Genomic DNA, 27255 nt, shown 5'->3' with positions numbered 1-27255 from the left:
AAAAGATAAATCATCGGTAGGCATGATCAATTTACCAAGAGATTCGGAACATTTCGATAAATTGTCGGACAGTCTCGCATGGGATATTGTGAAATTGCTTTGACACATTTCCTATCGTTTGCCTGAAGGCTGCTATGCAACGGAAATCGATAATTTAACCAATAGATAATACACACGGTCAGATGGAACGTGTCTGCTTGTGTGTCGTTCGTAAGCTCTATTCGTTGCTTTTGGCCAGTAATTTATGGGTGTTAATTCTCTTCCTATTTCGTGTTACTTACACTGATATTACGTTCCTCTGTCTCACAAATGTATTTCTTTCTTGTTGTTTCATTTGGAGGTCCTGTATTTGCAATATTTTGATAACTTTCACTTCTTGTATTTTTTAATGTTTGCCGAGGGAAAGCTGAGACGCGAGATGATAAATTTTCTTATAAAATCACGAAGTGATAAATTTCAATGATCTGTTCAAAAATTGACCAATACCGCATTAATAATTTATGATTTAAAAATGCATTCTTATACCGACAATTAACTTTTTTCCCTTTCCAATTCTCTCAATAATATTTTGGTCATTCATTTCTCGAACAGACGAACGTATTTTTTCTTTATATTTGTAAACTCGAAATTGAGAAAATAGGGAAAAGTTAACTTCTACAACAAGGAACTTCTTTATTCCTGCAGATGTGAAAAAACAAAGTTGACTCGAAAATCATCCTCAGATGCATAAATCCGTTTGCCCGGAGGACAGAGAGTAAATTTTAACGAGGGAGGAGGTCTTTTGTTTTCCATTCGACCGGCTTCAGTTTTCCATAAATTAATATTTACCAGAAACGGGAAGTAAAGCGAGCTACTTTTCAACTCGCTGGTCCCTCGAACCTATTTAGATCAAAGCAGTTGCTAAAGCAAACAGGCCAGCCTCTCTCTCCCTCTCTCTCTCTCTCCCTCTGTGCTGTGTCTTCGGCTGGCGGGGACGAAATTCTCATTACTCTTGCTTGATAGTTTAAACAAGCATCGTTTGTTATCGACGAAACGAAACGCGTGGATATCGTGTTTTCTATTATTCTATTTCTAAGCGTTCTTCTTCGAAGGACTCTTTTTCTCCAACTAGACTCGGGACGAAGACGTACGAGTAGAGGTTCAAGAGTTCACCGAGTCAATGCACTTCTATAAATCTAAATGAACGACGACAGGAAAGTAGAACGCTTAAATGCAACGAAACTGACGCGTGACGTCGTCGAGTTTCAATTTCGCGTTGTCGCGAATTGTTTCAACAAGGACGTGATATCATCGAATCATGAAAGTACTATTTGCACAATGACACGACGTTGTTGGTTTAATAAAAATTATCTTTTAATAAAAATCGCAAATTATGAATGTGAAAAAGAAATAAGAGCGACGTTAATTATGGTCAAACAAAGCAAGTCATTTATGGTCGTTGAAAAATTATAATAACGAACGAAGTGGCACTTTTACGATTTCATTTCGATTATGTAATTTTATTTCTGTTCGTCGGTTTTCATCCCATCGTGGTTCTAGAAATGTTTTAGGTAAAAGAATTTATTTTATATAATAAGAAAAGCTGATAAAGAAACAAAAATCATTTCAAATTCAAAAGTATTCAATTACATATTAATATTATTTTACGATCTCAATAAAAACTATATTTATTACGCTTCAAACGATTATTAGATCCTTTTACTCATTCTTGAATTATGAAGAAACGATTCATAAGGTGTAATGGTCTCCAGTTGAACGAAGACACAATTTTTACCACACGTCCAATAAGTTCGTATAAGAACGTAATAGGCAGCGGCGGGAAATATTTTGTCCACATGTGGATTGCACACGTTTTATCGTCGTGATCGATAGCGAAGCACCAGTGGTTTAGGATGAAGAGTTCCTACGAGGACAGTGAGAATTTCATTGAACCGTTACAAATATTTGCACGTACGATTGTTCTTATTCAGAAAAACATTAATATTGTATATAAACTCCTGACTTGAATTTCTATAAATTTCTTTTAATTTCGAGCTAATAACACGTCGTTGTAACAATTTTCTGTGACAATTCCATAAAGCTCACTGTATGTATTAATGCGCGAATTTATATTACTCGTTTTATTTAGTGTTTCGATGGCAATAAACTATATCGTAAAATATATAATCATGTATTTATTCGATTTTTATAAGTATGGTATAGACAATAGAAATGTTTTTTTGCTTGTTTGGTTGTTATTATTGCAGAAAAATATTTTTTATATATAGAATTATAAATTCATAATCTTTTTTTATGTTGCAAATATGTTTTATTTATTTAATAATGTTTTAAATTGATATTAAAGAAGAAAAAAAATGAGTTGCCCCCAGAGAGATTTGAACTCTCGACCCCTGGTTTACAAGACCAGTGCTCTAACCCCTGAGCTATGGAGGCTTACACTCCTCCAACTTTTGGCATCGTAGAAGAATGTTGCGTTTCATGAAATATTTACGGTTAGAAGTTAAATAACTATGAATATTCTTATTTTACTTTCACGTATGCTTGAAACATAATACTGTGCAGAACTGGAAAGAAATCTTTTGAAAAGAATGTAAGTCTAGTTTACAAATGATTAATATTGTCGCGTAATAGCCATTGAAATTAATTACGTAATGGGAACGTAACGAATAATTCAGCCTTATTCATAACACTTTGTCTGATATGCTTATCTATTTTCTATTTATAGTTCCCTATTCGATTAGGCTGCAGTTCTTATTTCATTAATCTTTTATTATCATTAATCTTTTTATTTTATTAATCTTGATATGTATTTGTATATTTTAAAGTCACTTATCCTATTACATAAATCAATTTATTATATATTATATAAAATAAAAAAATATTCAAAAATTTTATGAAATAAAAAATGATTAATCTTCGCGTATAGTCTTGGTAGATAGACATAGAAGTAGTTTTTAATTACATCTATATTTCATTCAAACTTATTCATAAGATAAGAATATCAGCATGAATTTCTGCCATCATGCGATTCTTATCTACCTACATATTACATTACGCTAACCTTATATACATGGTTCCGTATCTGATCAAACTGTTATTTTTATTTGCATGAAATAGTCATCGAGACAATAGTATTTCAGAGTTAATTTCCTCGTTAATAATATAAAATAAAAGATTGTCGATTAAATCAGGCATAATTAGTATTCATGTGTATTCCTGATTGACAAACACACAATTTCTAACAATTAAAATTGTAAGTGAACTGATGGCGAATGCATCGAGCAAATTGTACATCGATTTTGTTAGCGATTATCTAATTACATGGTTATACGGTAACTGTGGCATTCATTGGTAATAGTGTTATTTAAACGAATTCCAACGCGCGGCCGTGATTTATTATGCATACGCCATGTGTCATCCATAACATGCCACTCTTTCGAGTGAAAACAGATTCTACAAGTAAAAGGATTTTTCGAAATTTTCATTTATTTTTCTTAATCATTTAAAACCTCGATGGAGATTTATTTCAGTTTATATGAGTGAAAATTCGTAACGAAAGTTAAGAAAGACTTAAATATCTCGACTGTGTCGTACGGTGGGCCAAATCTTAGATAAGCTGGTCAAAACGTAATTTTTCGAAGCTAAATAATATAATACATAGTTTGTTTAAAACACTAATAGTATGTTTTATTGAAAAGGTCAAGATACTTGTATGATACTCTGACGTTTATCCACGCTAACGACTGTACAAGGAATGTAAAAGTATCCTAAGTATCGCAATCGCAAAACCATTGAGGCCTGTTAAGCCACGACGCAATACGAGAGAGAGCTTAATTTATGGCACCCTCAAGTGGCTTTCTCTTTCTAGAACCGAGGGTGACGAAACCCTCCAAGCCTTTGAAGCTTCAGGTTTTCTTACAAGGGATGATTAAAAAGCTGCTGAATCGTGTTTCTAATTCTATTTTTGTTAATTAAAGTGGTTTGAAGTATCAATAACAATTTGTTTGTTAAACGTGTTAAGCGTTAAATCTGTATTTATCTCTCTACATTTTAAAAAACATTTTTTGTCATTACTGGATGATTAAAAAAAGAAATGTCAATGTTGGTATTACTCTTGTAATCTCACTTGAGCAAAGTTCACATTCAAACTGTATAAAAAGAGGAAGACCATGACGACGACGAAGAAGAAGAAAGTAAGCGTCATTCCAACGATGTACCGTGAATGTTTAATTTGATAAACGTGGCGGCGTGTTCCTCGAAACAAGTCGCAGTTTCTGTCCAAATAGCCGACATATGGTTCGTGCTCTGCACAATGTCTGCAAGTATTCAAAGCGTGTACCTGTGCTCCATTTTTGTGTTTAATCGGTGCATTCCCGCGTATACACGTAGCAACGAACACACAGGTGTAAACATAAACGGCGTTGCTGTTGTTGCACAATAGGGAAAGAGAGGAAGGAAGGAAGGAAAGGGAACAGGGCTGCTGGGCTCGGAAGGAAAAATGGGAACGAACGGATCTGTAGAGAGCCATAGCTTGGGGAAACCAAATGTTTGCGGACAAATCGTCGTCGTTTTCGACGGGGAAAAATCAACAAACGTTTCTGGCTTGGCCCTAATGCACCGTCCGATGGAAATCGTTCCGCACGCGAGAACACGCTCTCTACATTCGACCGCTGAATTCCGGATCTATGAATATGTCTAGATACGGCCAAGGGTACGACGTGTATCCGCTTCCATCGTAGGTCGTCGCGTGTCACAGGTTTTTATCGTTTGATAAGGGGAAGGTTTTATAACACACAACACGCGAATTTATGCGATTTCCTTTGCGAAGTTTGGAGCATGTAGAAAAATGAAATCTGGGAAGAGGTATATTAACGATTATAATTTTATGATTTTGAGATTGCAAGATTTAAGAAGGTAAGTGTTAACGATTGTGAGATAGTAACGGTGCCGGTTGATTTGTTAAGGATGTAAAGTCGTTCGTTTGATTGTTTGATGATTTGTTAAGGATATAGACTCTATCCGTATCTTACAACACGAAAATCTGAGCAATCTCTCTCTCTCTCTCTCTCTCTCTCTCTCTATCAAACCAGTTTAATTTTTGTCCTTCGCACAGATCCAGCAAAATCTAACTAAAATGAAAAAAATAAACGAAAGTGGAAAATACTTCCAAACATGAGTAAACTCCACTCGTCAAAATCACGATTCATCCAGTAACTACGACTTGATCAGTCACGTAACCCCGAACTCTTTGATGAGTTTTTCGTTCGGTTGGGCATACATGCGGTTTTAATTTGGCTCGCACGAAATTTGGGAATTCAAATTAAGTGGTTTACCGAGAATCGTGACTCCCTTTATTTTCTCTGGACTTCGTCACCGAGAATACTCCGAGTGCTTTTGCCTTTGCTTCTACTGCCGGTCTGACTACAGCTTCGTTAGACTAATATCAGCCGGATGGTGCGAGGGAATCTTTCGTTTCCGACCGCGTGGAAGGGAAGCTAACGCGAATTTCGCTTTAATTTCTAACCACGTATCAGGGGCCACGGTATGCGGGCATCGGGTCGACTGGAAAACTGGGGCTGGCTCTCTCTCTCTCTCTCTCTCTCTCTCTCTCTGGATTCTCCAGAAACTGCGTTACGTACTTCCTATTAAATTAACTCTTACCGTTTTCGAATTTATCCCATCTATTACGATAAACGAGTTCTGAAATGTTTTCGAACGTCACACCATCCTCGATATTCATTATTCTTCGCTTTTCCATGTATCAATTTCGTCGATGCGATTCAATTATATTTTGATGATCGGTTTCGCGAGTTTGATACATTTTTCCTTTTGCTCGTGAGATTATTTCCGTGCAGTTTTTCCTGATACGTATTAATTGATAATTGAATTGAAAGCTGCGATATGGCTCAAAAAGTAATTGCATTTTTCATTTCGAGTTGAGGTTTGCTTCAGGACAATTACGAAAAGAAACTACAGGTCTAAACTCGCCCTATCCCCTAAGTTGTTACTCCACAATCTTTGAAAACCTTTTAATTACGATCTATCAAACTCAATGGAGGAAAGAGAAGGATCAGTTAAGGAACCATCGTCCTTTTTCTTGGACTTTCAGCAAGCATTCGAAATTTCTTCTGGGCTTTTATTCGGCGGTAAAACAATGACCCTTTATAGCTCGTAAATTAATGGTGGCTTTTTGCCGACTTTTTCGACGTTCGAACGATATCGAACAGGTATCGGGGTAAGAAATCGATAAATTCGCGCAACAAAGACCGCGGAGGGGTGAATTGTAAGTCAGCCCCGTGCACAAAATGCTTTAGCATTGTTGGAAGAGAGAGAATGCTCCGTGTCCCGAGCCCGGTTTGCTCGGTAATATAAAGGCATCGTATATTCAACGATACGTGGTAGAAATTATAGGGAATTTCGAAATACATCGTTCCCGTTCACGTTAGAACAGGGTCGTTCGCAGCAGCACGCCCACCGTTATTGCTATCTTGTAAATTTACCAAGGAATGATATATCCGTTTCCTACTTATGTCCAGAGTTTCGAACGATACATCTTTCCCTCTGACTATCCTATTTAAATGTTGCCCACCTTGTATAATGTGACGTAAATTATTCAGATATCTCGATAGACAGCTTTGCTTCGGAAATAATGTGGTGTAAAATAAAATAGCCAAGTTTGTCGACACACGGTGTATTTTGTAGAAAATGTAGCAAATAATTAGACACGATATTTGAGATGGTTCTAATACTTTAACACCTAAATTAACAATCTGTCACATGCATATACTACCGATCGTAAATATCCGAACATTTTTACGTTCTCTTTATTATAATATCGTTTTTCTCTCTCTGTCGTTCCTTATATGTCTAGTTTCCTTTTTACGATTTCTATTTTATTTTTTTCTACCCCTTAATCTCCTAATTTGTTCTCTTCCAGCTTACAAAAGAAAAATACATTTTTAAAAATTAATCATTCAATGAATTTTTGTTACCACGTGATACCTCTTATTCCGCATTTGTGTACAGTTTCAGTATATATGAATTTCTTAACGCGAATTTTACTTGACCGATACCATCGGCAAAAGTATGAAAGGGCGGAGTAGTCGTGCAAAATTTTGCCTCCAGAGAGATTTGAACTCTCGACCCCTGGTTTACAAGACCAGTGCTCTAACCCCTGAGCTATGGAGGCTGTTGAAGTTTTTTTTTCTTCTGCACATCTGGCTATATCCACCTTAAATTGCTTAATATTTTAACAAATTTTTTGAGTCATGTCATTATTACAACATATGAGCGGTATTTTATTGCTTCGTCGTATTCATCAGGACGATATTTCGTCAAAACACGCATTCAATACAACCACATCTCATTCAATTCAATTCATTAATAGCCGATAAGGAATCGCGTTGCTAGTCACGCTAGTCAGTATTCGCGTGCGAATCCACGTTTGAATTTCTTTAGCGTCGACGAACGGACACCTGGCGTCGCATAGCTCTTAAAAGTTAATTGTAACGGCGACTAGGAAATGCAGCCGCAGATGTTTCGAATGTGAATTTTCCTTTCTGTCGGGCTGCAGTGTGCCAGGGACACGGAAATCCTGCAGTTTCAGCGGAAATAATAGCAGTTGCCTTGAGTTCCGACAGCGTAGCTTGGCTTGCTTGCGCACACCTTTGCCTAAGTTAAAATCAAATAAAGAAAAAGGGGAACTGATAATGTTCCGCAGATAGCAGTTTGATAATTACACCAAGGAAACGTCAGACCTGGTACGAAAAGGAATTTGCATGCTTAATTCGTTGCTTCGTAGAATGAAAAGGGAAGTTATTGTTATTGCTCCTTTCTAACGTCTGGAATCGCCGCGGTAATAATTATTTGAATCTGAGAATTAGATTCGTTGGATTATCGAGTTAATTCGCAAATGTTTTTTTTTAGAAATTTAAAGAATTTTTGTTATTATTTTTATTAAATATTGTTAATTTGAAGTCTCCTGTGTCACATTAAGATATTCTGTGCGAATGACCAGTTGTTATTTACACAATAAGAAATAAATTGTAATTTTGTTCCTATTAATATTTGGATGCGATACATTTCTTTGACGATGTCAAAATAATATCATTCAGAAATTAGTTAAATTATCTGAAAATCCGATGAAACGTGATTATTTTAATAGATGCAAAGTTATTTTTATTTTTATTATGAACGTGTAAACAAGAAATTAAAGACAATTTAATTAAACATATTAAATCGGATTCGACAGCAATATCTTCAAGGATAGTTAATACATAAACTGAATTAGCGCATTGCTTTTGCAGTGAAATTATTGTAGTATTGTGGACAAATGGCTTAAGAAATATTGAGTGAACCATAAACAATGTTGCGAGAAAGCCTAAGTGTCGACAGATCAAAAGGGTTTAGAAACTTCAGTGGACCGAGCGGCCCATCAATGTGTTGTCGGTTCTTCAGTAAAATAGTTACGCGGAAAAAAGGTCTACTTGACCATGGCCCCGTTAAATAACCATTGTTTCCTGTTTAATCCATTGTAAATAGATTTATCTATAAATAAAAGTATCCTAGATAATCCTATGGTAGTGATGGACAGTTATTAAATTTGATACAGTGAAGTGAATCATTTAAAAATAAAGTTAAATGTTTTGTCAGGAATTTTTCATAATTAAATTTATTTAAAATACGTATATTATGAATAATCTTTTGTCAATACTTAAATATTTATTAGAAAGGTATATAAGATATTTTTGACAACAGTTTTAAAAATGTCTGCACTGCGCTGACATTTTTTGTTTCCATGAATTATTTGTATTTAATAGACATATTATTAATACTATTTCTCGTATTTCTTTTAAATATTAGAAATAAGGTTCGAAAGAGAATTTGTTGTATATGTGTGGAGTTATAATAGAGATAATACATGCGAATATGCGACCTGTTCAGGTGCAACAACTTTCCATGGCGGGAGAAAAAAAGGGTCAAACGTCACGTCAAGCTCTTTTTCCCCTCTATTCGCTTTTATCACTTCCATTTTAAAAGCTCTTTCAGCCTGAATACCGAATGCACGATCGTGAAGTAGTTAGCATTTAATTAAGTCCAGAAAACGCTCTATTATATACCGCCGAATTCATTATACAAAGATTTCAACAGCTCACCATTGATCCATTTGACAAAATATATTGATAACATACGTACACTGTACATACGTATAATGGTACTGTAATTGAAAATTATCCGGCACCAGTATGTTATTTTATAATCAATCGACACCTTAATAAAAACGTTAGAGAATTTTATATGTACCTTTCGAATATCAAATATTATAGATACAGATATGTCAGAAAATAAGAGAAATGCCATCTCTTAAACTGAAATTTATGAGAAGTAATCAATCTACCACACGTTTACCTCAGTTCTATTTCACGATTGAGTAGTTAAGATAATTCGATACACAGTTGAATGGGAAGTATGCAAAGTAACCACACGCTGCATTGCGACAATTGTTCCCAACAAATTAAATACATACAGTCTCGATACTTAGTTTCGAAGTTGAAATGGTGAAATCGATAATTGTGGTTTTGCATTTGGAAAATTTATATTTGCTGTAACTGTAAGTGAATAGAAATGTTGATTGGGATAATAAAATATTTCTACGATATTAAAATAATACCAACACCAGAAAGTTTATGTGAACGTAATTATATAATTTGGTAGAATTCATGCATTGAAATATTTCACATGCACCATTGTTATATTCAATATTCAACGGTTTCATATCATTAAAATAATTTCAAGTCATTCGCGATTATGAAGATTACCATGATAATGGAGATTGTCTTTAAATTATAATTATCACGATTACACAACTTTCTCATCTTTTTATACATACATACAAATTCCAAATTGCTAATCATAAATTGATGAGCATTAACATTTTCACTATTATCTTTTGATTTTTTATGTGGTATCGTGTTCCAACAAATCTGCAGTTATAAACACAAGATTAAACTGTAATGTGAATTCAAATGGTCATATTTTGTAAAATTAAACATATCATAAGTATGTACATAGTTAAATACGTAATTACGAAAGAAGGGTAAGTGTAGCATCAAGAGTAAGTGCAAGATAATTCGTAAGACAAGACTAATTGTAGTTTAAATTACGTTTGCACTAGAGCATTCACTTTGCTACAAGCTGCTCACTCTATTACGCGGCCTAAATCGATGCACAGAGTGTTAGAATCTGTCATACAACACGGTAGATGACGATAACAGTTTGGATTAATTGCATGGTCAAGCGTGTTTGCTGTTACACGCGTAACAAGCATGTTCCGCAACCTTGTGAAACAGATCATTGGAGTGAGTCTAACAGTGGTATAGAGAATTGAATAATTTCGAATCATCCAGTAAATTATGATGCTCTAAAATCAACGAAATTACATTTATTTTTCAAGGAAAAGAAAGAACTGAGTATTTTATTTTATACATACAAGCATTTTTCCTTTTAAATAAATTGCAATTATTAAAATTAAACATGGAGGGTAATTTGCAGAAGCAAACGTTCCAGTCGATAATACATCAAATATTAACTGCGAACTCATTTAGTATATTAACAAATTATGTAGGGCAATATTTAAATCATCATTATAATAATAAACTTATTAAAAATTAAATACGGTATATAACCACGTACTTTTGCAGATAGTTTGATACTATTTTGTTAAATCAAATTTATTACTATTTATTATTATATCAAATCTAATTTATTATTTACATAAATCTTTAATCATTCGACTAGGCTATCTTATATTTTTTTAAACTAAATTAAAAATTAAATGTTTTGACATATACGCGAATATGATTTATGTTTTTTGTAGCGTAAATATTCGCATAATAATTATCTCTGTTTTTCTCCTTTCTCATTTAAATATATGCATCTAACATTCGATGTGTTTTATTATTTTCGTCCTCTCAGTGGATTTTAATAACTTCAGAATTTTTTGCCTCCTATCACGGTGTTTATAATTTTTCTCCTTTTTTAACGATAATGCCATCATTTTTCCTTTATTACAGGCTTTATTCTTTATGTAGCCTCTACCATTGTCTTCAAAATAAATGTCTGTATCTCACGTACATGCTGTTTCTTGTTCAAGAAAACTATAGCGTCGAGCTTTTCTCAAAACCTCCGAGTCTCTTTAAAGACCAAACTATTGTTTCTACAAAATATAAATTACGAAACAAAAATGATAATATCTCAAAAACAGTTATTCGCGGTTATATAATGCTTTCAAATTAAATGTAAATAGTAAATTTAAATTAAATAATGTTAAGGAACCCAAGGCAAACGTAGTACACTGTGCACTCAAAAAGTCAAATAATTTGAGTCAACGAATAGTTCTCAAACGTCCTTATATTTCTTGTATCGTCGCTATAATCTATGATTGGGCTACAAATCGTTTCCTTGCTCGATAGTATTTTCCGGACGGGAGTTTGCCAGCGAATTATGCGCCGCTCTTCTACGGCATTTTTGCCTCATTTCCGTGACGCTATCCTATCTCTCGCGTTCCTGTTTCATGATTAATGGACTTCCCTTTCTCTCTCTCTCTCTCTCTCTCTCTCTCTTCCTTTCTCCCTTTCCAGCTTTTTCTTCCTCACTCTTGGAGGTAGAACGATTCGAAAAAGCGTGGTAAATAGCTCGATTTCGGAGCGGTACGGTCAACAGAGCGAAGATACTGGAACGTGTGAAGTCGATTATTGCAGGCATTCTCGTGGTACGTGGAAATCGATACCTAATTATCGGTCAAGACATACCACACACGAACTACTGTGGGAATCACCTTGTTTTCCGTTCACCGGCTTAGCTATTACGTGTATGTGCCTGTTCGTGTCCTACGTTAAGCTAGTTTGGCTTCGATGTTATCCAAGCCTTATTAAACCAGTGAATAAGTTTTTTATTAATATTATATTAAGTTTGTTACATTAGATTATATAATAAGAGAGCTTGCCTCTCGGTATGTTTTGATGTTACATACAAGTATTATATCTCAAAATTTGACATTGACCCATTACACGTCGTAACTTAGTAAACATGCTGCCTAATTTAAAAGCACATATTTGCCTGTCATCAGCACTGTAATAAACTTAATAAACAGAATCATAGTTATGTACAAGAAAGTTTTAGGTATTATGTTTAATGAAAAAAATTGTCAATATTTTAAACAGTTTATAAGAAACTGTATTGTTCTATTCATTGGTGGAACCATTGGAATCTCATTTTTTTTCACTCCGCCTGTCTCAGGGAAATATCAAACTGAAAAATATGTTTCTTTTGATAAACGACGTGAATGACCGGTTACCCACGAATCCTGAGCTAGCAAGTCGCCAATCGACCGATTCTTTATCTTCCCACCTATAAAATAATCTCACTATTTTTTTTGCTTTTGCTATATGTTACCTGAAACGAGTGCTCGCATTAAATTTGTCTGAAAGTGCCCGTTGAAGAACAAAAATCTTGGCAAAGTGTTATATGATCAGCTAAGAATGAAATTTATTGAGTTCATTACTTATTGTTCATATTTTTCGTGGTTTTGTTACACAAATAATCTAATATTATATGAAATCACGTACGAGTTGTTCTATTTTAACGAAATATTCTAATGTCATATTTTTATTCCATTTAAAAATCTGACTAAAGGAATTAGCCAAGTTTAATGTACTCGTAAATTTTCGGTTTCGATTTTCTCGGAAATGATGTGTCATACGAAAAATTTGTATCCTACATATATATTTTCGACTTATTTTTTCACGTAGAATCGCCTCTTGCACGATGCCCGATTGTACCAGAGAACAGAGTACCGGAGAACTCTGTATAGTACAATATATCTCGTTGCTACCAATTTATCGCGTGAAATACCTGGAGAGTGGAAGAAATCGATCGTATTCTGCTATCTGACACGATCGTTTCTACCAATCGTTTCTTTCCTAGAAAACGTTTATCGCTTTCGCCATCGGTTAAAAAACATGTGGCTCGCGGCTATGGTGGCGGAAACACGCGAGAACCTGTAAAGCGGACCGCTAAACGGTGACTAGCTGTATTTTATCCGCTTTCGTTAGAAATAATGCGTTCCAGGGCAGAATTACTACTCGCGGAAATAATACACTGGAGAATTCGTTCGTCGGAGATAGAACGAGATGAAGGTAAACTGGCTTTCGAGGAAGCAATGGATGATACCAGCCATGCATTATGCGAATGTACGTCCTGAGACTGGCTTGTTTCCTACTTGTGTACATGAGAGTATTCAAAACTGTAAACACCTGGTGAATTATTTACACGAGAGACTGTTTTGTCGGCAGTTGCGTGACAAAGGTAATCAATGGTTGGGATTAGTGGATATTTTTCGATTGATTCGTCTTATAATTAAAGATTGCGTAGTAGAAGTAAAACAAATTGATAAATTTTTCAGTTCTTTAAGTAACGGCGTATTCCTAATCTGTGGATGGGAAATTGTTTATTGAGAGATCGCTGTTATTATTTCTGGTTGAAAATTTTTAGTACTTATTAAATATTAAATTAGAATTTTGTATTCTCACACGCTTCAATTTTGTAAAAGATATGCATAATACGTTCAGATACTACAAAGTAATACAGACTAAAGCTAAGGTTAAGGATTTAAATTAATCAGTGATCCACCTATTAAATAACACTGAAAAAGAACACCAGCCGTTGAATAAGATTTTTCTTCTCGACTACCTCTTAAAATGACTCATTTACAGTGACGCATCTATTGCGTAATTGTCCTCCAACAGCTTCATATCGATTCTCATTTATCCGTATAATCCGTGCACAATAGTGATAGCAGCGGAAACAGTGGTTGTCAGACGCACAAAGAGATCAAGTAAACGCTAATTGCTTTTTCTCTATGAATGCTCTGGATAATACCATGCTTCCATCGTCTGTACTTACGAAGAACACAGATGGGTTTCTTTCATTTCCGTTAAAACGGAATTTTTAATCAAAGATATCTAAAATCAAGCGTTATTATAGAGATCTTATTATATTCGTGTTATTAAAAGAATAGGCAAAATTAATTAAATTCTTTCGTTCTTGTTGCTGGTCAGACGGCGAGGTTTATTCGTCTGCAATGCGGCATTCGAATCATTTCGACGAAACTTGTGTCGTGACTCAGTCGACTTCTCCGCTTCCATGTGAATACGATTTGGAAACTGAGAGTTGTAACGTGTTCATTTAATTGCTAGGTTTCAGTTAGATCGCTTTCGATAAACAATTGATTCCCTTCTTATTTCTCTGAATTCTATTTCGGTTGAGCGTCAGTTAATACGATCCAGTTAATGTAAGCTACCAAGGTGTTCGTTTTTTTAAGAAACGCACTTACAACGAGATATGCAGGAAGGTGGCTGGAAAATAACAGTACTCGCACAGTACGACTTATGGCAGCCGTACGTATATCGTCAGGAACACTGCAGTTCCGGTGATGGTAGAAAAGCGTCGAGTGTAGAATATAAACTTTAACGGATGGTTTCTTCCATTGCACCATGTAGCAGAAGTGATCTAGGATCTCTGTCCCATCCTTGCAGCTTCTTCAACGCGATTCTCGTTCCAGATAGACCGTTTCCATTGTTCCGTGGACGTGTTACCGTTTTCTATGCGGAAACGTTCGAGTAGAGTTCAAGGTACGATATCTGCTGCTTGAAATAACACTGCACGATTCACGTTTGGAGAAGATTCGGAAAATTCATCTATGTAATGTTTATAAAATTTATAACATTCTTTTATACGTCAAATGAAAATGTAATGTGAAGGCCACGAGTGAGAAACATGATAAGCTATATTTCCATCTCTTATAAAACCATACTTTTAAGATTCAATATATTGACAACGAATTTTTTGTTTCTTCATTCTGTGCGCTTTACGTATTATGTGTGTAATTAGATAATTTTATCGAGAGCATTATCACTTTCCCATTTTTCTAGTACGATGATACGATAGTACGATAGTGCGATGATACGGTAGCATTATAGTACGACAAGGTGTAATTTCTTGTAGTTCTATTCGTATCGTCCAATCTATCACTTTATGTTCTAGACAATATTGCTGTTTCTTTTTTTTAAGGTAATTAACTGTATATTAATTGCTTGATTATCACGGCATGGTAATGGTATACGGCATGGTTACGAAGTTGCTATTAAGTGTAATAGTGAATAAAATTAAACAATTCTGTAATACTTCAGTAATTAAATAACGATTATCTATTTTTTAAAGGAACATTACGACTTTGTATTTTGTTCTGAAATTATTAACTTCTTGTTTCAGTAACTTTTTTACTTTAGAGGTCAGGTTTTTAACCTAGGCCCAAATTTTAATGCGTTGCACGGAACGTTATTGAAATCTTTAAAAGTAAAAATGTTCAATTTCAGTGGAGTTCTGTTCTTTCAAAATAAACAGATTAAAACTGTGAGAATATTGAGGATGATTTAATATTAATACAGATACTAAGTACGCATTATTAAATATTTTAATTATTCTCTACAGAGTTAAAAAGTATCGATGATATTATAATTAATATATAATTCAACAACCACCAACATCATCTCATTACTTCTTTCACAATAATGTCTGTTTAAATGATAATTTAATAATTCCACGTTACCTGATACGAGGTGATTTTTCGTATAGCGCCTTAAACAGACAGTAAGTGCAGGGCGTTTACGAAAGTTCCATAAATGAGTAATCGTATCTGATTTACCGTTTATGCGTTGCGAAATGAAGTTATATATTTACGACAAAGCGACGAACATTTTGCAACGACTTAATATTTTCCTTTTTTTGTACCGACACTATTTGCCCTTTGCCTGCTATAAAATATATGTATGTCCGTAGATCTAGAAAGCATTTATACATGTCTCGAGTTTCACCTAGAATTCTAACGTAACGCCTATTTTCAATTTACATACCCGCAGCTCTTCGTCGAATGTGCATTCACCTACTTGCGTACGTGATTCGTGGATGGATGTATGTGCACGATCAAAATCTCGGCTCATTTTGCGAAACAACGTTTCCTTTAACCCAACAGTCGAATTCTGTGATCGCCAATTCCAATCTTGGTATAATTGATTGATTACAATCCAGTAAAAAATTTTCAGTCACGATTTTTGGGAATTAGAGGATTTACAACACTAAGGAAGCAGGTCCAATATTTAACCCTGTTGTGGTTTCCGAATTGTTATATTAAAATGCATATATTATATTCGCATAATACAGAGAAATGCATAAAGTCGATATCCGAACCGAAATCATTGGCTCGTGTTTCAAACTTTTGCCAGTCGGTTTTGGGGTTTCCAACCAACTTCCACCTTGATTTATGTATCCCAAATGAGTTGATCCGAATATATTTCTATCAAGACTTGCGTTTGCGATAAATATACGTTCACAGTGGATGAATGTGCCAGAGAATTAGAATGGATGTGCAATAATTACAGTGGCGGATATAAGATTTATATCTTTCAGGTTGCACGAATCTAGAAACCTGGCCTTATACATTCTCGTTACGATTAAAACAAACTTTTATTTATTTTATTTATATTATATTTAAAATATATAGTATTTTAAATAATTTATATCAAATTAAAAATTTCACCAATTTGCTTTTATGTTCTATCCTTCTATTCCTTATACATTTATATGTATTTTTTTATGTATATTATATTTTATTTCGTAACATCTAGTATCAGTATCGTTCCTCCTTTTGCATTTTACATTCGATTAATACCACTACCTTCTCCGTAAAAAAAGGGAAATCGGTCCAATTGATTGATTAAATGTCGATTTCAAACGAGAGAAATACGATGGGGTCGCGTTATCGTGAGATAGATTATTGTATCGGCCATTAGTTTGATTACTGATTGAACTGGATGTCCTGTAACGGTCCCCCGAAACCGTTTCCTGTGTTAGCAAAGTCAGGCGCTGGAGCTCCTACGGGATTGGTTACGAACTTTCAGCCAAGTTAAGATTAGTTAAGATAGTGCGGCCATCGGGTCCCACTGCTACTCTCAAGCTTCTCTCTAATGTGTACCGTCTTTTAACTTTTTTCGCTCGCTCCTAGTCTCTATTTTTTTTCTCCTCGAATCTTCTCTGTTATCCTGCGCTGTTCTGAAACAGGTTACGATGTTATAATTGGCAAGCCCGTTCCGTGGGACAGATTCATCGTGTTCTCCAACCACGAGCTTCGATAGTGGTTACATAATACATATACGCAGACATAGTACAGGGTGTCATAAAATATGTGGGAGATAATTATAGGTCTAAGTCTAAACATCGGAACAATCGAAGAGGTTCATGTACAAAAATTTAATTTTACATTAGAAATATACTGATATCAATGAATCAATCGATGAACTTTTTCCCCCTTCTCAGTCACGCTTTATACATATATCGTGGCGATTGATACGTGGACCACCCGGTATATTTAACTTGGGAAAATTACGCGAGTGAAACTTGTCCACGTCTAAGTACGTCAAATGAAACTGGCGGGACTTAAAAGCGACCGCAAGACGGTTAGTAGAAACAGTCGATTATAGTCAGCCAAGGGAATTGTGGAAGACAGGTCCCTCGTGACTTTTGCGCTCTGTTATTTTGATTACAGAATGACATCATAGAATTATAATTATCGACATAATGAATTCAAATGAATTTTTTCTATTGATTATATTGTATATTTACTTGTATTTTACCACAATTACACCTGTCAAAGCAATAGGCAGTTAAAGAATCGTTTTTCGTGTTATTTTGATTTTAATACTCATCCCTTGTATTTCTATATTTCCTTTTTAACAATGGTCTTGAAGTTAATCTTTATCGCTTATTAGAGGTAAATAAAATTGATGATTCCATTAACAAATGTTTTAATAGGTACAGCAAAACGATTGCAGTGTCTACTATTAGAAATAAATACAAGGTATTTCAGTTTCATTTCACAAACCCTTATCAGTATATTTCATCAATAAAATTAAAAAGAAATTTTTATATAAACGTAGACTTCTAAATTCTTTATTAAAGTTGTAACAAAAATACAAAATGATAGCGAATTGGTGTTTCGCCGATACAGCATAAGAACACATTGTCGATATCCATTTGATACGTTTACACAAACTCTAATGTATACTTGCTAAATTCTTTGATTTGTTCAACCAGTACGGTATTGGTTAAATGACCATTATACTCAACGATGGATAGGTCGAGGACGATGAATTCCTTGACCTCCAAGATCACTAGATATTATGTCAATGGATTTTTGCGCGAATCTGTGAAAGAAACAGTTTATCAAACACAAATAGATGCGCGTTAGGGGTTAATGCAAAGGAAATATTTGCTGTGATTAAGGAAAATTAACGCGAAATTACTAATGCAATAGATTCCATTTTCCATAGATATCAGTCCTGCATTCATGTTGACGGACAACATTTAAAGGAATTATAACGTGGACCGACGATTTATTCCTGCATGGTATCGAACAAGAAAGCACTCAGTGATCATTTCGTATTTTTGCTATAACTTTTTAATAAAGCCTTTAAGGAGGTATGTAAAATTTTAATCTATAATGATAATGTGCATAACAATCTCTCAAATACGGTGGCGTCTGAACACTAATAAGAGTCACTGTATTTTATTAATTTCAAACAAGATGAAGACCATAAAACGAGTAACGCCTTCAAGATGGAAACATTTAACAAAGATTGTTTCAAGCGACTACTAATAATTAAAATTCATAGAAGTTGTCAGCGTGCGATAAGTACCGTGATGGTTCAACCGACATCACAATAAAAGTGTTCACCAATTACACATAATTTATCACTGGCACATGCGGAAACGTCCGTTTTCAATCAGTCACGTTGCGTAGATCGCACCGGGAAACGCTTCTTTTCTTCTGGTCGCGGAGTTGCGTTGTATCGACCATAACGGAGACATTATTAGCCCAAGGTTCCTTGCTGATTATTGTTCATCAGTAGAAGGAATCACGAACGTTTCCAAAGGCTATAAAAGATAGGACAGAAACCAGCCCGACTGCTAGTATTCTATAAACTTTCGGTCTATGCCAAAGGATCGTTCTGTCATTTTCGATCAAATTGTCGATGTATAGGTGTTTCGCATAGATAAAATAAATTCCGTAATCGATTGAATATCGTGTAAAGTTTACCAAGAGAATCTTTGATCGTTCGTGTATTGCTGGTTTTCTGTGAATTATTTCTGGATTTTATTGGTTCAACTAGTTATATGAAATTTTATATGAAAATTTGTTTTTAGGGAAGAAAACCAGCGAATGTAAACGCGAGGGGTTGCAATTGTGGTAAGTATTTCTTTAGATTGTATTTACTTTCTACTATGATATTAAAATGTTCCGATTAGTATATAAATAAAGTTTCATAATTTTTTAAATTTCTGGGTTGACGTGCTTCTATCATAAATGCTGAAAATTACGAAGAAAAAGGGAAAATCTCTTCATTACAACTTTCTCCAATACCAGTTAACAAACGCTGTATATCGAATGTGTCTAACTTCTTACCTACATATTTATCATTAGTTTACCGTTTGTTCGTAATGACGTTTCTTTTTTGCAATTATACAACGAAATTAACGATACGGCGCTAGGTGTACCGGTACTGTTCCAATGGAATGGTGGAAAAAGTAGATTTCCGATTTTAATGGGAAGCGGACGAGTGGGGCTCCGAAAACCAGTCTCCGTCCGGAAATGGTTTTAACGAGGTGGTTCGAAAAGCGGCCAGTACACATCAGAGCGCGAAGAATCGCGAGCAAAAACGCTCTGTACACGTGGCTGGTGGACGAAACTGTTCCCCTTGGGGGTGGTAAGCCACCTCCAAATCGCAGGCCGTCGACCGAGAGAGTTTCTGTCGAAATTGTATCGTGTTGAAGTAACGTTATTTCGTTCATGTGAGGGGATCGGAGGAAAAATGAGCCATTCGGAAGCTATATCGATCAACTTTACAAATTGAGGAATAGGGAAATATAATAACCCTAATAATATAAATCTTCTTACTATAAATAAATTTATGGGAATTAGTTATTCGTTTGTAAGAAACTTTGGAAATTTTCTGAAAGTAAAATCGTTTAATCTGACTTTCGAAAAATGTACGAGTAATAAATTTCAATTTGGAAAAATTACGGTAAAGTTAACCCTTCAATATTTTCACGAAAGCATCTTTTTCATTGTGAAAAAGATTGTTGTTTTTTTAATAACTATTAGATGTAGAAATTAATTAGACGAATCTTCTCAAATCTTACCGTTTATTTCTCGGCTTTAGCCTTGAATTAGTTATAATTTACTGCAAGTATTTCCTGACTTACACCAAGTTTTGGAGGTATTTATCAAGTTCTAGCGAAGTTTTCATTTAACAAACACTCCATTTTTTTGTTTCCAACTTTTCATATAACAGATTGATAAAAGATTTCTGTAAGTATTTGAATACTTTCGTGAGCCATTGTATTATTTTAGTTGTTCGAATAAAAGAATAGCGTTAAAATGTGGATAGCGCTGAAATGAAAGAAGTACAATTATCCAGTAATCATACTTTTGAAATGATGACTGGCATATCTGGATTAAATTGTATCTTTAAGATTCCTGTGAACTTACTAAAGTCTTAGACGTTTCATTTGAACTTTGATTATATTACGATATATCGTAAAAAATTTTAATAGACTCGAGTTTCTTTATCACTAGAGACTTCAGAAACGAGAGAACAGTTTTTCATAAAAATCTCGGTCCCCGTATCGTGTGAGCAGATCTGTCGACTGGGTTGCCGCGAGATTAAAACGCTTTTGATGTTTGTTTCGTTGGTCGATTTTGATATGGAACGTGCTTGGGAGCGCAAGTTAGATGTTGGTGAATAGAAATAGACAGGAAAAATAGAAATGAGAGATTGCAGTATCTGATTAATCGAATGGAATACGTCGCTAGCAAGTTGATTGGTGGGATGAATAAAAAATCAGAAAAAGAATGAGTAAAATTGGAAATGATATATTTGTCACTTTTTCTCCATTTTTGAATCGAATAAGACATAGCCAAGATATATTTCACCACGTAAATAATTTAAAAATAAATAAAATAACATTCGAATAATAACAATAATATGTTTATTGGATAATAAAGTAAAAATTGTTACAAGCTTAACAAATGTTATCGCAATAAAAGAGGCAGTGAGATTGAAAACAATAAAATTCTCATTTCATATTCATAATATCCAAGCAAACAACCAAGTTGGACCAAGCAACAGAAGAAAATCGAAATGAAAGACAGAAATAACGGAAGAAACCTCGGTCAATATGTTTGCTGCCATTAAAACGCGAATTTCTATTCTCTTCTTTTAAGCCATAAGAAAGGAGCTTAAAGAAAAGTTCGCTTTTTGTTTTAGTCAACTGAAAGAGTCAAGCTCGGCAATTAGGGAAACAAGAAGACCGACTGAAATTTCGTCATTTATTTTATTAATCGTTTATTTCTCGTGACAGGCAAACAGGGGGTGAAGCGCGTTTACCCTGTAATGAACGTCTGGAATTCTACTCTTTTTTTCTCTTCTTTCCTGCTTTTTTTCTCGTGCTAATTAGGTTGCTGCTTCGTTTCGTTCTGCTTAAGACCGGGCGTCCCAAGATCTGCTTATTGGGCCCCTCAAATCCTGTATAAATAGCGTTCGCAATATCGTGTCGCGGCATGAAAGAAATAACTGGAACACGTTTTCATTAATACTCCCCGTAATAAAGTGGGTTTTTGCGCATTTCAATTAGCAACATTGGAGAACAAATTGAATCTGGTTTTTACTAAAACGTAGAAGATACGAGAAGTTAGAGCATGTGATGTCTCCATCGTGTGATCTTTAAATAGATCGTGATCCAAATCAGTAGCAAGCGATGACAGCATTGAAACGCAGCAATCGAAACAATCCTCCTCTCACGAAACACATAGATGAAAAGATGCGCTCGGTGACACTGATCGTTTGGATATCGAACATGTACACAGCTGCTAGTGGGCATATCGAGTTCATAACGATGACGTATGTGTGTCAAACAGAGTTCGTTTTGCTGGAGCTGTCATTTTCGAAAGTTTTGCTATATATAACGAACGAGGTTTCCATGACGCGCGGAACGAAGGAAATTTTATTATCTTGATGGATGGTACATGAATAATATCTTGTTGCATAGGATCGAACTTTGAATGTGATCTGGTTCCGTATTAGAATCTCCTTTATGCACTCTTTGTTCTATATAGAATATGATTGACGTTCCATTGTTCAATTTTTGAAGAATCCGGTTTGCAACCAACCTGCCGGGAAGTCGATGATTTATTTACCTTAGGGTGGGCTTTTAATTGAGAAGGATTTCATTTTTAACGTTGCAACGATTAATCGTCGGAAAATTCTGTTGTTCGTGGTTGATCTTGATTTATTAGCAACGCACTGCCGTTAGTGACCCGGAAATCTATGTTGGATTAGGAAAGATGCTTTTGGATTTTTCGTATAAGCGAAATAAACGTGGAAAAAAGAAAAATTATTAAGAATTCGATGCAATTGTTATCTTATTATTTTTTTGATTTAATGGTTCTGGTTTCTGTGAATTCAAATTTTGATAAATAATCATCCTTTTTAAGAGTTTTTCCGATCGAAAATAAATTTTTAAAAATTTGACGCGATTGCTATTTTTCAAAAAGGATTGAATAGCTTGCCTATTATCTCTATCCTTCATCTAGTAAATGATGCGTTTAAAATGTAAATCATAGATAGCTATTATTCTCTTGCTAGTAGATCCGATGTTTAATAATACGTTACTCAAAATGATTAGAGATACGCTTATAACCGATCGTGCAAAGGTGATGAGATAGAAGAGATGAAAATGGAACGTTGATTATCCGGGGAATCAATTGTCTACAAACTATCAATTAGAAGTTTCCTCTGTACACGGAGTAAATTGTTTCTTTGATTAGACTATTAATCTCTTCTCGCTTGTATTTCAAATATATATATTTATTTCAGACACAAAGTTTTTAAATTTCCTAATCAAAATCCAACGACTATATTATATTAAATGTATCTTCGCTACAGAAATGTTTGGTTCCGCTATATCGATTCGTTCGAATATCGGCTGTAGGAAACGTAGACCGACGTGCACAGTGATGTAACACGTCGAAATGCGTACAGTTTGATTTTCCGTGTCTTGAAATTCAAACGATAACTTTGCCCGACTCTGAAGCGGAAAATATAATATTCATCTAAACGTGTTAGCCGAACATGTAGCTCAAGTAACTTCAAAACAGCGAATAACCTAACGAATAATAAACTCGCTCGCTCACTCTCTCTCTCTCTCTCTCTCTCTCTCTCTATCTTTCTCTTTCTCTCTCTCACTCTCGGTTGAATAAATATCTCAAATTCCTTAATTGCTTCACCAACTAGCAGCTTCATAACTTGGCTCGGTTTCAAGCAGGGAGCAAATTAACAAGATTTGGTATTTCGGTGTTCGTGTTTTTCAATAGGAAAAACTATTTTGATCATATTCTTCATTTCATTTTCTCGAGAACTAACTTCTCGTTAATCAGGTTAATACCTTCTTTATTTGTGGAAAATTACGTCTCTGGGAAAGTACTATATATAGCCTTCATACACCGTGGTACAATTCTCATAATACTAAAAAGGGGTCGTTCTATTTCATTCGCATGGACATTCTTGGCAAGTGTGTACAAAAGGTAATTCAGAAGTTTTTCACGTGGTTAAATGACAAAAGTTTAAAGCAACGCAGTTAAATGTTTGTGCTCTTTTTCAATTTATTCCAATATAATTCACTGTCGCCTCATGGATACATCGTGTTACGTTCATTTGCAAGAGACCTTATTTCGCCTTCTTCCTTCTTTTTCTTCTTTTCGTACGAGGCGGTCTGATAAAGTGGCTGCATATTCGTTCCTGTGTTTCTAGCACGAACATTATTTTTCAATGTTTTATGTTATCTTGTACGCGTGTTCCTACACCGTTCGAGTAATTTGATTTTCGAGGAAAACGCCAATATCTTCGATCCCACCAGATATTGTGTACGAGAATCGTGCATGCATTTGTTTCAAACCAAAGATCGAGCTCCTCCTAGTAACTGCGATTGAATTTCTCAGGGCTGATTGTAGAAACAGAAGTTCACTTGGACGTTTTGTATACTCTCTATATTGAGTTTATGGCCAGTATAGTTATTCGAAGAGGATATGTTTCTTTTATTTGAGTATCAATCCTTTTGTGCATCGGTTTTTCTACCTACGATATTTATAAGGACGTAGAAAATTGTCAATATTGTATAAATAAGGCCTGCGTTGTATATTTTTTTGTTTCCCTTCAAAAGGAAATGTTAACTTTTTCTTTCTCATTGAGATTGTTTGAAATTTGTCTATAATATGTTATTTTCTTATTTTAGCGTATAGAAAGGTATTTTTTGTGATTGTTATTTAGAGTTTCCAATTCTTATATTAAAGTTGATGTTTCTTTAAAAACAACACGCATCGAAATGAGAATACGTTCAATACACGTGACTTGTAAAACTACGAAACTATAACTTCTAGTGTACGCTTTTATATCTTAGTTACGTTTCAAAAAACATGTCCTATCAAAAATCACGCGCACTTGAGACGATCGGTATATCATATCACGAAACTGTAGAGCATCTCCCCTTATTCTCGAACGTGCCATTTCCCCCCACAAAAAGCTCCAGAGGGAAAGTTGGTTCCTTACGTCGAGCCCGCATATATCCGTTCCCTTTCCATAACGATGGCTACAGAACCAGTGTGTGTCGTCTTGGCGCGCTTGCAAAGGGTTGGCGAACGAGTTACTTGCCCCCGAGGTTCGCGAGAGGCGGCGAGCTTGCGCCAGTTCGGCTCGCGCCGCACAGAGAGACGTGCGCTGCGCCACTGAACGCTCCGCTCCGCTTCGAGGTAATTCGCAGAGGCGCGCGACCGGCCCTCGCCAGTTTCGTTCATCCGCTCGGACCAGAGTCACCTCTCTGCGTCAGCATGACCGATAACTTGTATCGTACGCGCCATCGCACCGCTTAAGGATCGATCTTTTCGTCCAGCACAAGATTTCGATCCAGAAGATTGATCGTTCATTGCGAAAAGCTTCGTCGATCTCGTCCAACTTGACGAAGTTTCGTGAATCTTATCGATCTTGGTGGAGTTCCATCGATTGAATTGATCTCAGCGGAGTTTCTTCGATCGCGAGTGTCTTCGAGTGAACACTGAGAATTAGTGGGAACATAATTTGTGACGAATAATTAGAACAACAAGTGTTTATCGTTTTAACGAAAGTTTTCCGGTGGAAAAGTTAACATTGATTACAAGGATAATGGTTGTATCTTAGAGATAATCTTGATTTGAGATCGTCGCGTTTTGTCCTTGATTAAGATAAAAGTCAAGGGATAAGGGCGTTATAGAGGATTACCGAATCGAAAAAAGGATTGTACTATAAAGGTTTTTACTAGAATTAATGTGAAAGAGCTATCGTAGAACATCACCGAATTTGGAGGATAGTATTCCGAAGGTTTTTTGTAAAATCCAAGTAACTCTAACTAAAATTGTAAAATCTCAGAGTACAGATTCGAGAGATTCAGGCTTGAAGCGGACGGTGAGGTTTAGCGCGAACGATTGGTCGTGGATACAGTGCGATCGTACAACTTGCTTATAATTCTTTCGTGTCTTGCTACTATGATAAATGTTTGAGCCATACGTCGTTAGAATAATACCAATTATGTGACCCGAAGAAAGCGCAAATCCCACCTCTGTTTACGATCAACACGTGGACAGATCGTTCATTCTGTTTGTAACGCAAAATAACTGGAGGAACTGTCGTTGTTGGTAAACGATCACTAATTTTAAGAAATTTCGACCGATCGAAATTCTAAGAAACGCACGATTAGTTGTGCGGATATTTTGTGTTGACATTTTTTCTATTCGAGTGAGATGAGGTTACAAGGACGAATGTTTGGTATATCGTAATTGGATCGTGGCTACTGCGGAAATTTTGGCGGAACTGGTCGATACGAAAACTCATCGAGGAGAAGAGATCTGTACCCTCCTGTTCGTCGACGGATTCATGTTGGTCGAGTGCGTTCGGCGAAGTGCTAATGGAAAACATTCTCTGGCCGATCGCGATGAGATTGGAAGGGTTAATGGGCCACTGAACGACGGTAATCGGTTTGGAATCGCGAATTCTTACTGATTAATCACTGACACGGCACTGTGACCAATCGTGGTTCTTTAGCTTTCGGTTTTAAGCTTCCTCCAAGTCTACGTGGTGAGTAATAATTTTTTGTTAGTATGTTTTTTATTAGTCAAAAAGAGAAATTCAGACGAATCGTGGTGTGACAAGCGAACATTTAAATCGCCTGATCTTCTCAAACGATATTTAAATCACATTATATTTCTTGGATTTCTGAATGAATATCTGTATCAGATTAAAATTTGGTACGGATATAATTAATTCAACGATAAGGAAACCGTATCAGAAAAAGATATAATTATCAGATACAAAGCTAGATATCTGATAAAACACTATGTTCATTATTTACAATAATTATTTCAATATACTTAGGTTTATGTATACAAATGTATGAAAGCGAAGTTCGAGCATTACAAATCGCCAATTAATTCTCATGAAAATTCCTCAATATTATTTGAATTAGGTTATAATATTCGTACATTGAAACATATTCGTTATCAATATCAAATTAAATAGGTATTATTTTCTTCGAATAATATATAATCCGAGTAAAATTAACTAAATTTATCTCTTTATAAATTTAGCTATGTGTCTCTGCATATTTTTCTCTTCCTTTTTTCCATATTCAAACTTCAAAAATTTTCTTTTCTTATCTTCTATTTTTATAGTGTCTATTAATTAACTTTTATTAACTGAAGAAATACAGAAAAAGCATTTCATCTCTTGCACACTATCATCAAGTACAGTTCAGAGTTACGAACAGGAATATCCGTTCATACGAAGCAGGATTATTTACATGAACACGAACGACTCGTAAGTTGCAATCTATTAAAAAATTGGCTAAAAATATGTGTTGTTGTAAATATTCTCATTTGAATTAATACGTGCCATTTAATGTTTTTCATCTGTTATTACTCTATCGAGTGCTTTTTCCTTGGACACAGATCCGTTCCCATTGAAGTTTGTACTTTACGGAAAACGTCGCCTCGTGCTTTGT

General features: G+C 35.1%; 1 protein-coding gene and 2 non-coding genes across 5 annotated transcripts in view; 1 reads left to right on the top strand and 2 right to left on the bottom strand.

The window, feature by feature from the left end:
* Positions 1–2360: 2360 nt before the first annotated feature.
* Positions 2361–2433, bottom strand: TRNAT-UGU (transfer RNA threonine (anticodon UGU)). Its single transcript has one exon. It is a non-coding gene; the product is annotated as a tRNA-Thr (tRNA).
* Positions 2434–7116: 4683 nt separating this feature from the next.
* Positions 7117–7189, bottom strand: TRNAT-UGU (transfer RNA threonine (anticodon UGU)). The gene has a single exon. It is a non-coding gene; the product is annotated as a tRNA-Thr (tRNA).
* A 7916-nt stretch (positions 7190–15105) lies between these two features.
* The window catches only part of LOC138179767 (cysteine-rich secretory protein 2), a 98146-nt gene continuing 85996 nt past the window's right edge, over positions 15106–27255 (top strand). Inside the window, exon 1 of one of the 3 annotated variants that reach the window (XM_069112896.1) lies at positions 15106–15129. The gene's annotated coding sequence lies outside the window, so the exon portion shown is untranslated. Of the gene's footprint in view, positions 15130–19093; positions 19361–24911; positions 26334–27255 lie in introns of those variants that run through there. The other 2 variants (XM_069112895.1, XM_069112893.1) reach the window with 2 other exon arrangements.

The sequence above is a fragment of the Bombus flavifrons genome, chromosome 5, assembly GCF_040668555.2.
Source record: "Bombus flavifrons isolate JBK064 chromosome 5, iyBomFlav1_principal, whole genome shotgun sequence".
NCBI lineage: Eukaryota > Metazoa > Arthropoda > Insecta > Hymenoptera > Apidae > Bombus > Bombus flavifrons.
Note: the sequence above shows the minus strand (reverse complement) of the source record. Positions and strands in the feature narration are given on the sequence as shown.